Below are 15,207 nucleotides of genomic sequence, written 5' to 3'. Positions count from 1 at the left end.
GCCATAACTTGAGAACCGTGTGTCCTATTGATGAACTGTTTGAAGCACCAGAAAGCTCATAAAGTGCTATAATACCTCTGAAGCCGTTAGGATGCTTACGCCCACTTTTCAAGGGATTTTAAGGCCTATAAAGTCCTCAAAATCAAATTTAAACCTTTCATTAGACCCCTCCAAAATGAAAAATATAATATCTTCAAAACTAGCTGCGATCTTGCAACATACCTCTACCAGAATGCTTATCTAGCCAACCAAAACCTTTAGGGAGAATTTTGCACCATTTTATGCTCAAATAAAAAATTACTATAAATAGTAACCTCATGTAAATGCAAGGTTGAGACACCATTTTTTCCAACATAGAGGAGGCGATGATGATGCAAATGATGACCATGATGCGGATTTAGTCTCTCCTCCTTCCGCTATGTCATTTCTATGGGTTTTGTTTTGGATTTCTACCATTGGAGAATGGGTTTCTCAAGATGCAGCATTGGGGATGAAGAGGATGGAATTTCTTCAGAGGAAGTTGTTTCTCTCAACATCCCCCTTTTCCCTTATGATGTGGATTCTTCTTTGGATGAAGATGGTTGGTTATTTCCCTTGGATTTTTCCCTTGCTACTCCTATGGAGTTTGTGTCCCTTCCTATAGAGGTGGATTGGATTGTGGTGGAAAAGTATAGGGTTTGGGTGAATTTGTCACATCCCTCCTCGATCTTTGTGGTTGTTAAGCTAGAAGAGTCTCCTATTGTGGTGGAGACATCCTTTGTGGGAAGAGATGGTTTCTCCTATTCTGAGGCCTTTTTGCTGGGCAATGACTGCTCTGGAGTTAGGGTGAATATGGTTTGTCTTCTCCTTCAGTTGAATCCTTTCTTTTCTCCCCCTATTGAGGTGGTGGTTGATTCTTTGGTGGTGGAAATGGTTTTCACTTGTAAGGGGCATGCTTCTTTTGTGTGGACTCTCTATGCTTTCCTTGCTTGTTCCTTGGTGATGGTTTATTTCTCTCCTCTTTCCCATTCTCATGAATCTCTACTTGAGGTGGAGAGGCTGCATGGGTTTTGGGTTGAGGGTGGGTTGTCTAGGTAGTCAGTCTGCTCTCCTTCTTGTCCTATTCAGGTGGCTCTCTCTCCTCTTGAGGTGGAGAGATGGTGAAAGGGATTTTTTAGGCTGCTATTATTCATGTTGCTACTTGAGGGAGGCTGTCAAAACTCTCATGGAATTATTTGCAAAAGGTTTGGGGTGCCTTATCAAAACTGTATGTCCCAAAATGTTCCTTTAGGATGAGTTGTTGTTGTCATGGACTTGAATGTTTGTGGGAGCCTTGTAAAACCCACTCTCGCGAGTTGTGAGAGCCTTCCAAAACCCACTCTCAAGGTTGAGGGAGCTTGGAAAAAACCTATGTTTTTTGTTCATCTTAGGGACAGGTTGGATGCTAGTAGTTTTCAACGCCCCAGTTTGGCTAGTGATTATTTTTGGCTATGTTCAGGATTTGTTGGTCTTTGTGGCGTGGAGTTTCTATTACAGGTTATGGGAGCTTAGGAAAACCCTTCTTTCTTGTTCGTTGAGAGTTCTTGATAAAACCCTCATTCTTTTTTTTTCGAGGTCTATTGTTTGCTAACTTAGACCCTCTACTTTGACCAGCCTCATTGGTAATGTTTTACTCTTGATGTTTGGCTACTGTTTGGTTGGTTGTGGCTACCCAAATTTTTGTTTATGGTTTTTGCATCCTTTGGGTTTTAATATCTCTATCCCCATAAGTCTAGAAGGTTTCAGATCCTTTCTAAAACTTGTTATTTGCTGCTAGCTAGTCTATTCTACTATTCGAGGGCAACTCACTAATTGTAAGGGTTTCGGGCCCCATTGAAAACCTATTTTATCCTAATAAAAAATATTAATAAAATATTAAATAATATATCAAAAAATATATTCTAATGTAATATATGATAGATTCAAGTTAGGAGATTAACCAATTCAAATTAGAGGTCTTTTCCTTCTCAATGGAACCTAGGATAGAAGTTGAAATTTTGCAGGCTTTTGAATTTAAAGTAGGAAAAATCCCATGTATATATTTAGGGTTACCCTTGAACAAAGGATTAAGGTCCACAAAAATTTGGGATCTATTAAAAGAAAATATGGAAAGTAGATTGTCAACTTAGAAAGGTAAATGACTCTGTTGGGCTAGGAGACTCAGCTTGTTGAGATCAGTTAACTCTTCCCTTCCCATATACCTACATTTTTGCCTATCACTTTCAACAAGGATGAATTCAAAATTGATACTGGTTATGAGAAAGTCCTTTTGGAAAGGCAGTGATGAGAATAAATTGGAAATTATCTCTTGGAACAAAATTCTTAAGCCCAAGGAGTTTGAAGGGGTTGGCTTGACAAATTTCACCTTTGGCAGAACAAGGCACTTGAGGCCAAACTTGCTACAAGGATGAATAAGGAGCCTCACTTGAGATGGGTAAAAATTCTCTAGCATAAATACTTGTAAAATAATTATGCATGTGGGATATTCAAAACTCCAAACCCACCTAAGGGTTCTAGGGTATGAAATTTCATAGTCAATTGCAAAACAATTATTTGGAAGTAGATATCTTGGGATATCCTAGATGGTAAGTCTGCTTTATTTTTGGAGGGCTCTTGTATTAGTCGTCCTACTATAGATGATCTAATGGATACAAGTAGAATTAAGAATCACTTCAAGAAGTATTGGGGAGTCATTATTAGGGACTATGTAGAACTTTTCGACCAACATCCTTCTTTGGATTTCCACTGGAGAAGTGTGGATGAGTTGCTCTTACCGATTAGAGATTTGATTAGACAAATAGATTTTGATGGAAAGGAGAGTGACATTCAAATATTGGGAAGATAAATTAATTTGGATAGGTTCCAAAACAAGATAGTATAATGCTAAGGAGGATTATAGAAGAATCATTCAAAACCTAAGGACAAAACTTCCTTTCAAACTATGCTAGAGAAAACTCTGTCTTCATAACCATGGAGTATTCACTTGGGATGCTCTTCGAGGGAGAATATTAAATACTGAATGGTTTATGAAAATAGTTTTCAAAGGACCTTTTAGATGTGTTATATGCAATAATATTTTTGATTAAGAAAATAATGGGTTTTACAAGGACCCGAAATCACACGGTTCTATGCAAGAATCTTGAAGAAGTAGTGAACCATATTTTTCTCAAATTTCCATACTCACAAAATTGTTGGTGATGGCTTTGTGCTTAGTTAGGATGGATAATAACCCTCCCCAATGACATATTAAGTTTGTTCAAAGATTGGCCCCAAGGCAGAGGATAGAATATTTTTGGGAACATATGAATGTGTAACGAATCAATCCTTTTATAGGAATTGTGAAGTGAATGAATTAGAAGGATCTTTTAAGAAACTTGGCTATGATAAGAGAAATATTATTAAATAATGTGTAAATAGATATTTTGAAGATAGCTAATAGAAAGAATTATTCACATTTGGCAAACACCATCAAATTCACTAAGTGGGGTAATCATATGAAGAAAGTTTGTTGTGGCCTGACTATACCCCAAGTTGGATGGTTCAAATTATGGTGCATCTTGTGGCAATCCAATGGTGTCTAGTTCTAGAGGATTTATGCATTTCTAGGATGGATTAATAGTGGCTAGATACTCCTTCCCTCTACAAAAGGATAATAAAAACATAGTATAATTCAATGCATTGGTGGAATGAATATTAGTTTCCAAAGATTTGAAAATATATAAGATTGATATTGAGGGTGACTTTTTAATTATAGTGAATGTAGTTATATCCAAAGCTACTCCCAACTAGAGATTGAGATCTTTACTAGAAAAGGCTTTTGAAATTGTAGATTCCTTTGAAGATTATAGAATAAATCACATTCATAGAGAAGGGAATAGGACAACTAATAAATTGGACAATGAAATGGCTAATGGATATCTCCTCTACAAATTTTTTCATACTGATTAGTAAGGAATGTTAGGGTAGAGGTGAATGTTTAGTATAGATAGGATACTAAGGAGACTTCTTCTCAAATTTCTTCAATTTAGATTGCTAGACATTTTCTCTAGGTTATTTCCTTTGGTCAACATTGGATATAAATGGATGTATTAAGTTAGAGATTTGGGTTGATGAGATGACCACCTTTTACCACCAGACATGTCAGCTACAAATTAGTAGGATAAAATTGTAACAATTTATTCTCATAATTCAAGGTGAATGTTTGCATTTAATGAAGTAGATTGATGACTAGGTTGGATCAACTTTCTTCATGCAAGAATTAAGTCACATCAGATTGAATGTTGGTTGATATGTAAGATTTGGAGCATTTCAAAATGATGAAAAAAACAACCTCACTCCATATAATAATGAAACATTTATTTGTTTCTTTATCAAGAAGATAGTATAAATTTAAAAAATATTTTTATATATACATTCCTCGGCTTAGTTGAAACTATTTGTAGCTTTGTTTCGATATTATACATTGGGTAGTTTTCATAGATGGATTCACCTTTAAGTCTTATCTCTGAGAAGAGGCAGATAGCCTTTTTAGGCATAGTGACCAACAAGTGCTTAATAGAAGTAATGAATCATTCTTACTTCTTGTTCATGAATGTGGTCAAGAGGATTTTGGGGGGTGAATTCATTAAGGAAAACCATAGATATAGAGTTAATTTGGACATCCCTTCTTTCTTTCTGGCTACTATCTTATGGATAGGGGAGAAGAAGCTCGTGGCTAAGGAACTCTACACAAGGGTCTTCAAAAATTCTTTTCAAGGTAATAAATATCAAATGATACATAATGTGGATGACAAACCAATCCCTATCCAAAGCATTACTTCCATGTTATATTCTTTGGGGAATTGGTTCCAATATTTTTAGTGCTTATCAAGGGTGACATGTCTTTGCATATCAAAAGATCCATTGTTCAAGCGAGTCTAGATTTTCTCAAAAGATTCACGAGTTTGAGTTTGAGTGATTTATTGGTTGATATAATTGATGATGCAATGGATGAAAAGGGGGATTGGTTTGTGGAGTTCAAGAAGGATGAAGATATTGATTGTATTGGAAGTGATGATTCAAGCAATGTAAAACTAGACATGGAGATGGAAGTCATGATAGTTGGAGTGGCTTTGATAGAAGGAGATCAACAAACACATCCCTGGGGCAGATGAAGATGGTTCTTCTAATGCCTCTATCCCCTAGGTTTAAATTTATTTTTCTATATGTTCAAATGTTCATGCTATGTTCTTTCACATTGTTCTTTTTTGAGGGAATTTGGTCTTTTCTCTGTTTGCATGGCCTAAATTTGGTCATACTTTGGCTGGGAGATACGTTTTTTTTCCATCTCTAGTTCAGGTAGAAAAACATTGGTTTGATACAAGGATCGACCATTTTCTATGTAAATTTTTTATTATTGATATATATACTTTGACTTTGACCTTTTATCAAGCAAGATAAAATAAAAATTTCTAGTGTAATGTAAACAAAGAATATTAATATTTAATATTTGGGTGATTTTATTTGGGTCTATTGAGTAAGGATTTTTTTTCGATTTAGCTTCAATAAAATTATAACTATTTTGATGTTTTTATGTGGAAAAAACAAAATGAAGAGGCGAAGGGGTTATTTCAGTTTTACAATTCTAGTGGGTTTACCACCACATAATAATCTATCAACTAATTAAAACATTTTCTTCCTTTCGTCAATAAATTGATTCCAATTAAATGTTATATTTTTAATATTTAACTATTACGAATGCATTATTTTAAACAGTGAAATCAAATACTGAAAATTCTTCTAGTAAATTACATCATATGTTTCTAATTTAAAAGTAACTAAATCTTATCCATTGTCCCTAGCCAAAAGGCATCATGTTATTTTAGCCTTGACTTTATTGTAATCTATATCTAAGACTAATTTATAAATAATTTATTTATTTTGCACATATCGTCTATAACTCAAAAAATAAAGCCATATATAAAACTACTCTTACCTTAAACATAGAGCATATAATAGATTCAATTATTAGATACTTTGTATATATTTAATGTTCTTTAAGAAAGGGAAGGAAGATGATGTGTGATTCATATATAACAAAATATCACTAAACAAAGTGGTATGCTAATAATGTTTATATCACAATATCATGAAAGATGACTTTAACTTGTTACTCCATAATGCTCAATATTCTTAATATCGTCCAAAAAAATTGACACCTAAGAGCAAGTTGAAAGGTGACGAGCTACATAGTTTTATTTTTGCAAACAAAGAAATAATTAGATATAGCAAAACAAATTGAAAATCTTTACATAAACAAATCAATTATTTGCTACGAAGAAGCTTAGTTGCTCAATATATATTTTTAGCCAAGGACAACAAATGACAAAGAGACACGTAAGGTGAATTAAAACATATACATATTAAGAAAAATTAACATTTAAAAAAATCATAATTCATATTTAAATTTAATAACAAATAATTTCAACTTATATATGATATATTTTAAAAATATATTAATTTATAAATTTTGTAATATTTGATTTATATTAATAATATAGAAAAAGATACATTGCAAGTATAATACTATTAGAAAAGTCTACAACAAACCCTACCACATCAGCTCATTTACCCTGCTATTGTCATGGTAACAGACACCGGCTACCTCAAGGAAAAAAGAAGAGCATACTCCGCAAATGCCCATAAATCTAATAAACCATGACATTTACATACATACTATATAAGCCCTCATGTTCAAATTTCAATGGGTTCCTCAATGAACCCTAAAATATGAAATTCAAACTTTGAAACACAAAAAAAATAGAGATGCCATCCAAAATAGCCACACCAACTAAGTCTTCTGCATTTTCCCCGTCGAGTAGCTAGGCGCGTAGGCGTCCAAGCCATCCCTTTTGTTTCTTCCTCACACATTGCCTCGTTCTAGTAGTAGAGTCTTCCGTTCTAGCTCTCGAGCATTCAGAAAATATTTCAGTGACTCCCAGTCCATTTCGGCTTCTACTCGACACCCATTTCTATTACCAAACACACTCCAAACAAGGAACAGTAGCACTAGAGTCTTCACATAACCAAATTGATGCCAATCTCCATGATGTACCCATAGAGCCACACCAAGCTCTGCCATTGCTAGGATTATCGTCATACTACCACACCACTCTGGCTTTACACATTCTTTCACTGCCCTCAACACTCTCTTTGGATTCCAATTCTAGACAACAGAACATAAAGGCTGTAGCGATGTTGGTATTGGGATGATAACAATGCTCCAATTTCATAAACTCCTCATACAAAATCAATTCTATTATCTGCTAGAAAAGTGGTTCATCCATTTTGAACACACTATAATGTTGCTTCTGTCTACTTTTTCCATGAAATCATTGTTGCTATCTCACTGCGGCTAGTGTAAATTTTGCCTTCATGGCACTTGTCTCCCATCCTCTCTTCAAAGCAACGACTCACATCAATGAATACCACAAATATTCACTTGTGGGTTTAAATCAGGCCATAGAATGTCATTTCTCACCTATCATACTATTTAATGATGGTACTGTCCGCTGTCACAAAGTACTTCAACTCTTGATTATAAATCTCCCAATCATCCTCAAATAAAGTTGGACAATTTGAATTTAATGATGACAAGGTAGTTTTCGACAACGTGTTAGCCAACTAGTTACCTCTTCTTCTCTCATGTGAGATTTTAAAGTCTTCAAAGGAGGAAAGAGTAGATGAAATTAATTTAATGTATTTATTTAAGCTGTAGACACTTGTTTCCCCTTTTCTATAGCATTAATCACCATTAGAAAATCTCCCTCCAAATGAAAGTGGTTAACCCTCAATTCTTTTGCCATTTGAATGGATTCCTAGGTAGCTTGTGCTTCTACTTCATTATTTGTTCCATCACTAAGTTGTTTTGTACCAAGGCCTAAAAGGTGCCCTTGTGAATCTCTCGTAGCTTGACCCCTATGCCTCACAAGTCGGGGTTACCATTGGATAGTCCATTGAAATTCAATTTTGTCTAACTTGATTTTGGACATTCCCAATGTACCTTTTGATATAGTTGCTCCTTAGTATTAACCCAAGAAGGCCCATAAATAATTAAAATTATTATTATATATGATTTGTGAGAGACATAATAATTGTGAGCAATACCAATTTTATATTTTATAACTAAAAAATATTTTCTAAAACATATCTTTCAATTTTTTAAAATAAAAATGGGTATGTGTAGGATCATGGGGAGCCAAAAAGTGGCAATATGAAAAAAATGCCTTTTCCATTTTCCCAAAAATGAGAAAAATTCATGTTGACTAATTGGTTGCCTTGGATGTCAGTACACGTAGCCATGACAAAAGCCAAAGCATAATGGATATCGGGAAATATCAAATATCCAATAGTATCGAATATCTGATAATATCTGGTATTTGATATTATCAATCATATATATTATATAATATAAGATGTATATTATATAATATATTATATAATAATAATATATTATATTTTATTAATATGTATATTATTATATATTAATAATATATATTATTTTTTGATATAATGGAAAACCTAAAAAAGGCATCAGATATTATATAATATTGGATATCTGATACCTGTGAGTATTTTATATACTAGATTATGCCTACTCCTAGGTGATTTTTACCCACGGGTTTGGAGTTTGTAGCGATCTAATATCCAAATATATTTGATATCCAATTTCCTTATCAAATTTTAATTGAATCCAAGTATCGAGTATGAAATTTTTTTCAATTTCCTTCTTTTCTTTTATCATTCATTTTCATTTTTTACTATTTTTTAATTTTTTAGTTATAAATTAGGTTTTTTATTTGAAATACACTCTATTGTTTAAAATGTGTTAGTTAAATATAAATTTTCAACTTCAATCAAGTAATATGGCTGAGAACAATGAGAATTAACAACCACCACAACTGGAAAATGCTCCACTACGAAACCCCTCCTCAATTAATGAATTAATTGGTCAAATTTTGGATTAGTTGAGAAGCAGTGTTGATGTCTTTAGTACAAACCCTAATTTATCCTCAATGTTAGACGCATTAAAATCAATAATCACTAATGTAGAAATCATCACCTTTGAGCATAATGTTGTTCTTTTGTGACGAGATGCCATGAGGGAATGATATGAGGATGACTTTTCCTATGAGAAGGTGAAGAACCTCAAAATATCAAAAGTTGAAATAGCTGCCCAATTTTTTTAACACCCACACTGGACAACCCGTAGATGTTTAAAAACCAAAACATTTTATTAAATGGTGTTAAAATGATGAGTTGCAAGATAACCTATGTGATCATTGGTGGTTTGTTTTTAATAGACCACCCAACAACAAGCTCAATGTGCCATTTTACTTCATTAATAAATTATATCCTAAGTTTAATTTAGGCAAGCATGTCAATCACTTTGACATTAGACATTTCCAGGGCATGGGGGCGAGGTATGCCCCAAGATAGACATGGGGTAGTTCAAGTAGAACATGTTACCCCTCCTTGCATTGCTCGCCCACCTCTAGTACAACATTCACATATAATTGTAGAGGAAACATCACAAACTATATTGGGTATTCACTCTTTGAGTGACATTTGGGTTTCTTAAGTTGTGACACTAGCTTAGCCACATGACCTTGATGCTAGTGGCGGATTGAGTGGCGTTGACATACCCTCCTCACAGCCAAATATTTGTTTATTACATACTTGCACTATGTGCAATCACATATGCTTAGGTACTCTTTGATATCCTGTTGATCATCCCAATGACATATCTAATTATGAGGTCCACGATATGGCCAGTGCACCAGATGATATGATTGGGTCTGGAGCACACCTTGTGGAGTCCTCACATGCTAGAGACGAGGAGGTACCTTCATTGTACACTAATGATATAGTGGTAAGACTTAACTTGTAATTTTATAGTGCATTTCATTTGAAATGAATATTTATAAGAGATAGTATTAAGTACTAATGTTTATATACACAATCTATTTAGCAATTGATGTATGAGGAGGAGATATCATAGGTCTAGGACACCACCCTCTCAGGAATTTCATTTTTTCTTCATTGCTAAACTTTAGATATTTTTTCACTTAGTCATTTAAATTCTTTACTATATACATGCTTGTCATTTTAATTTTCATTAATTAAATTACATATTAACTTACATGTTTATCTTATTTTACTCTTGTAGGTCACACCTAGTGTGAGTGAGGTCCTATACAACCTAGACTCTAGAAGCACAATGAGAGACAAGGGAAAGGTAATTGAAAGAAAAATTAATTGAATTAAGAGTTTAAAGAACTTACAACTATTATGCATGTCTACATAGATTTATACTTTCACATACTTGTCTTTTTTATGTATAGGGAATTGTTAGTCTCACATCCTTGTTGACTACTTCCCTGGTATCTAAAGAATTAAAAAAATACATGCCTTAGGTATGCATTTTTTTTTATTTTTTTTTGGTAAATATGTTCCTATTACCAATAAATAAATGCTAACCTGTATCAATTCTATGTTTGTGAACATATATATAAGTTTTCTATGAAAATGCCAGTAACATCCCTTCTCTGTCACAGGCATATTATAGGACTCCTGACCATCCTAGGAGAAGACATAGACTTGACGTAATCAAGAATTTAATTTTAGAGTTAATTATAGTTCAATGTATATTGGTTTTGATGTTAATTTTTCAAATGTAAATTATATAATATAACAAATCTCAATTGTGGTTTGAATTTTTAGCTATGTAGGATCCTTCAGAGCCAAAGAGTGCTTTGAAGAGTATTAATTTTGATGATCCATTAGTAGATTAGGATGTGATAGAGACATTTTGGGATTCATACATGGCTATTTGGCATGTATATTTTGTATGTGGACGTACACTTGTATATGTCTAGACATACATTTTGTTTGAGTTGGAATTTATGCATTTTTTGTATGTGGACATTCACTTGTAATTATTAGACAATTTGATATATAGAAGTTGAGATTCAATGCAATTTATTCCTCATGTTCATTTCTTTATTCTTTGAAACTTTAACCTTGAATGTGATAATTAACAATGTTTAAATAATCAATAATAAAATTTTATATTATATAATCTTGACATTCAATATAATTTGTTCCATCTATATCATAAGTGTTAAATTTGGTTTTGCTTTGGTAGGTTCAACAAATTTAATAACCATAATGATATTGTTATTGATCATAACATGGATTCTAGTTATAAAATATGATAAGTAAATAAAATTGAATTTGATTTCAAGTTCTACCTCCTATACACTTTGACATATTTGAGCCAAAAAATTCATTATTTATGTGAATGTAATAAGTATGGCTAATTACGCTTAACAATGATAGAGGAAAAGTAATTGCAAAATTTCAAGTGTCATTGTGGGTATGAACTACCAGTGCCAATGCATCTAGTTACAAGTTTTACCTTAGGAATACTCTAGTTTTTCCTCCCAACTTGACCTAATTCTTAGTGCCATACCCTAGCAGCATTGTCCCTTAAGTGCCCTATATGCAAAAAATTGTCAAACTTTGATAGGATATTTCCTGGAATATGTAAAACTTGAAAATGATCTATCTAAACCTATAGGGTCATGTGAGGCCCCTCTACAATAACCTATCTTGGATTTTCAAGATTTGGAGTGATTTCCCTAGGGCAACAATTTTTTTGTTCATGCAAAAATCATTAAAGGTATTCAATGAAAAGTTTCAATGAAGCCTAATTCTTATTATGATCATCATGGGTGTGAATTGTTAGTGCCAACATGTTTGGTTAGGTAGTTTTACCATATGCATACCACAATTTTGCCTCCCAACTTTCCCAAACACTCAATGCCATACCCTAGCAATGTTTTCCCCTAAGTGCAAAAATATTTCAAACTTTTACATGATATTTATTGAAATTTATGGCATTTGTGAATGATCTGCTTGAATCTAAAAAGTTATGTGAGGGCTCTCTAAAATAGCCTATCTTTGATTTTCAATACTATGAGCAATTTTTGTAGGGAAATGATTTTTTGATTGATGCAAAAATTATCAAATGCATTCAATAAAAAGTTGCAACATAGTCTAATTCTCATTATTTTAACTGTGGGAATGAGCTATCAATGCCAACATGACTAGTTAGGTGCTTTTACCCTAAGCATACTCTTATTTTTCCTCTGAACTTGGTCAAATATTTAGTGCCATACCCTAGCAGCACTATCCTTCAAGTGCCCTAAGTGCAAAAAATTATCAAACTTTGACATGTTGTTTCTCAAAATACATGGTACTTATGAATGATCTGTCTAAACCTACAGGGTCACATGAGTCTCCTCTACGATAAACTATTTCAGATTTTCAAGATTAGTAGTGGTTTTCCTAGGGCAACAAATTTTTTGTTGATGCAAAAATTGTCAATGACATTGAATGAAAAGTTGCAACAGAGCCTAAATCTCATTCTATTTGCAATGGGTGTGAGTTGTTGGTTCCAAGACATCTAGTTAGGTGGTTCTACCTTGGGAATACTCCTATTTTTCTTCCCACTTCACCTGAACGCTTAGTGTTATACCCAAGCAACGCTGTCCCTTAAGTGCCCTAAGTGCAAAAAAATGTCAAACTTTAATAGGTTGTTTCTTATAATCCATGAAAAATGATTTTCCTGAACCTATAGAGTCATGTGATTCCCCTTTACTATAACTTATCTCTAATTTTCAAGATTCGGAGTGGTTTTCCTATGGCAATGATTTTTGTGTTGACGCAAAAATCATCAAAAGTATTCACTGAAAAGTTGCAATAGAGCCTAATTCTCATTTTGTTCATCATGGATGTGAAATATTGGTATCTACATGTTTGGTTAGGTGGGTTTAAGCTAGGCATACTCCTTTTTTTCCACCCAACTTGCTTGAACACTCAATGTCATACCCTAGCAACGTTGTCCCTTAAGTGCCCTAACTATAAAAAAATTTCAAACATTGATAGGCTACTTCTCAATATTCATGGCACTTACAAACAATCTATTTGAATCTATATGGCCATGTGAGACCCCTATACAATAACATTTCTCATGTTTCAAGATTTGTAGAAGTTTTCCTAGGGCAACATTTTTTTTGTTGATGCAAAAATCTTGAAAGACATTCAATGAAAAGTTGCAATGGAGCCTAATTCTCATTTTGTTCATTGTGGGTGCAAATCGTCAGTGCCAACAACTATATTATCTATAAATATAACTATATTGTGTCCAAAATAATCGTAATCATCACTACACATAGAGGTGATCATCGGGAACAAGCATAATCATACATCTTTTTCACAAAAAAAATCATTACAAAATTTTATTCATTTGAAAAATCTGGCCTCTAAATACACAATATATCATGAATATGAACACATTGTATATCATCAATACAACTACATCAATATCATCATGTACAAATATATCAATGCTATCAATAATTCAACCACATAAATGCCATCCTGTACAAATACGTCAATGCTATAATATAATCCTAGATACAAGACTAATACATTTAATTCTAATATTTGTGCTCCCTAACGCATATCTCCAACTACCAGTACTCTCAAAGACACCTATATTACAATATTATACAAAATATTAGTATTAAAGAAAGAGTATTCAGTAAAATTAATTTAACAATGAAAGTAACATAGACTCCAATGTTGGATGAATTGTCATTGTAACAAATTCACTTCTTCAATATTGTAGTTGAATCATGTATGTCCATGATTTTTTGTAATCTCTACATTCCCAAGTGATGAGAAGAATAAGTTTATTAACCAAATAAATTAATTAACCTAAGCATAGTGAATCTAATGAGCCAGAGGGATGTTAGTATTAACACTGCATTGTAACTTCCATTCCTTATAGTCAATTGATATGATCTAGATATCCTAGACAGGTGTCCCTGAAGGGTCATCTCTTTTCTTAAGGTTATCGAGTATTGCTTCATGATCAACACATTTGAATCTGTGCGTTGTTGAATCAAGTGTCCATGATTTTCATAATTTGTGAGTTCCCAAACAATGAGAAGGTTAAGTTTATTAACCAAACAAATTAATGAACCTAATGAACCATATAGGTAGCATTAATAATTAATTGTACCTTACATTCCTTGCAATCAATTTGTATGAGCTAGATATGCTAGTGAAGTGTGCCTAAAGGGTCATCTCTTTGCTTAAGAGTATCTAGTATTTCTTCATGTCAACACTACTAACTGTCCATAGTTATTTTGTCTTTTTTTTACATTATGCTTCAATAACTTAATATTTTTTACTATAAAAAGGTGTGAATATATGAGAATGGTTTTGTGTCTCTCATAGTCTTCAAATGTAGGTATGCCATTATTTCAAATCATGTATGTTCACAACCATGTTCCTACAACAATAACTAAACTTGTAGGATACATGAACCCATCGTCATCTATCATTGGTTATGTTATCTTTTAGTTTCCCTGTAAACATCATGCCAACTAGTAGTCTAATCTATCTTCATTCCCCTATAGTGCAACAAATGCAAAAACCTGTCATGGCTATAGAAGAATTGAAAGATAGTTGTACTCAACTAAACTTTTCGTATCATCATTTGACATGGATAATATTTGCGATAAAGGAGTTAGATATTGTGGAACCCATGTATTCAACCACTCACTTGACTCACATTGATCCCAGACACATTGAATACAACTCTCTTGTCCAAATGGTTCATGTACTTGCATTTGAGCTACAAAATGAATGTATCTTTGAAGAATGCTTGACTATTTGACAATCCAATCTGTCTCCTCCTATGCCCTCCTCAACCAATCAAAATAATCCTTGCACTATTGAATCAAGTGCCCCTCTTGGTGACATTGCTAAACTACACCAATCACCAATGGAACATGCACAATAGAATTTAGCACCTAAAATCCTCAATTTCTCTTTAACTATATTACTCTTCAAACATGCACCTACTCCATCATACTCCCCTTTCCCATACTTTGCTTAAAAATAACTCCAAATATGACGCACAACCCTCTTTTCATGCATTCTACTCAACCAATAAAACATAAAAGCATTCTTGAATTGACCTATGCAGTTATCTGACCAAATGAGATTTTGATCCATTGCAATATCTTTTTCCTACAAAAACTCAAAAAAATTCATGAAATAGTGTTGCACATA

This window comes from Cryptomeria japonica, chromosome 1, assembly GCF_030272615.1.
Source record: "Cryptomeria japonica chromosome 1, Sugi_1.0, whole genome shotgun sequence".
NCBI classification, from domain to species: domain Eukaryota; kingdom Viridiplantae; phylum Streptophyta; class Pinopsida; order Cupressales; family Cupressaceae; genus Cryptomeria; species Cryptomeria japonica.
The sequence above is the reverse complement of the archived record's forward strand: the minus strand, read 5'-3'. Positions refer to the sequence as shown.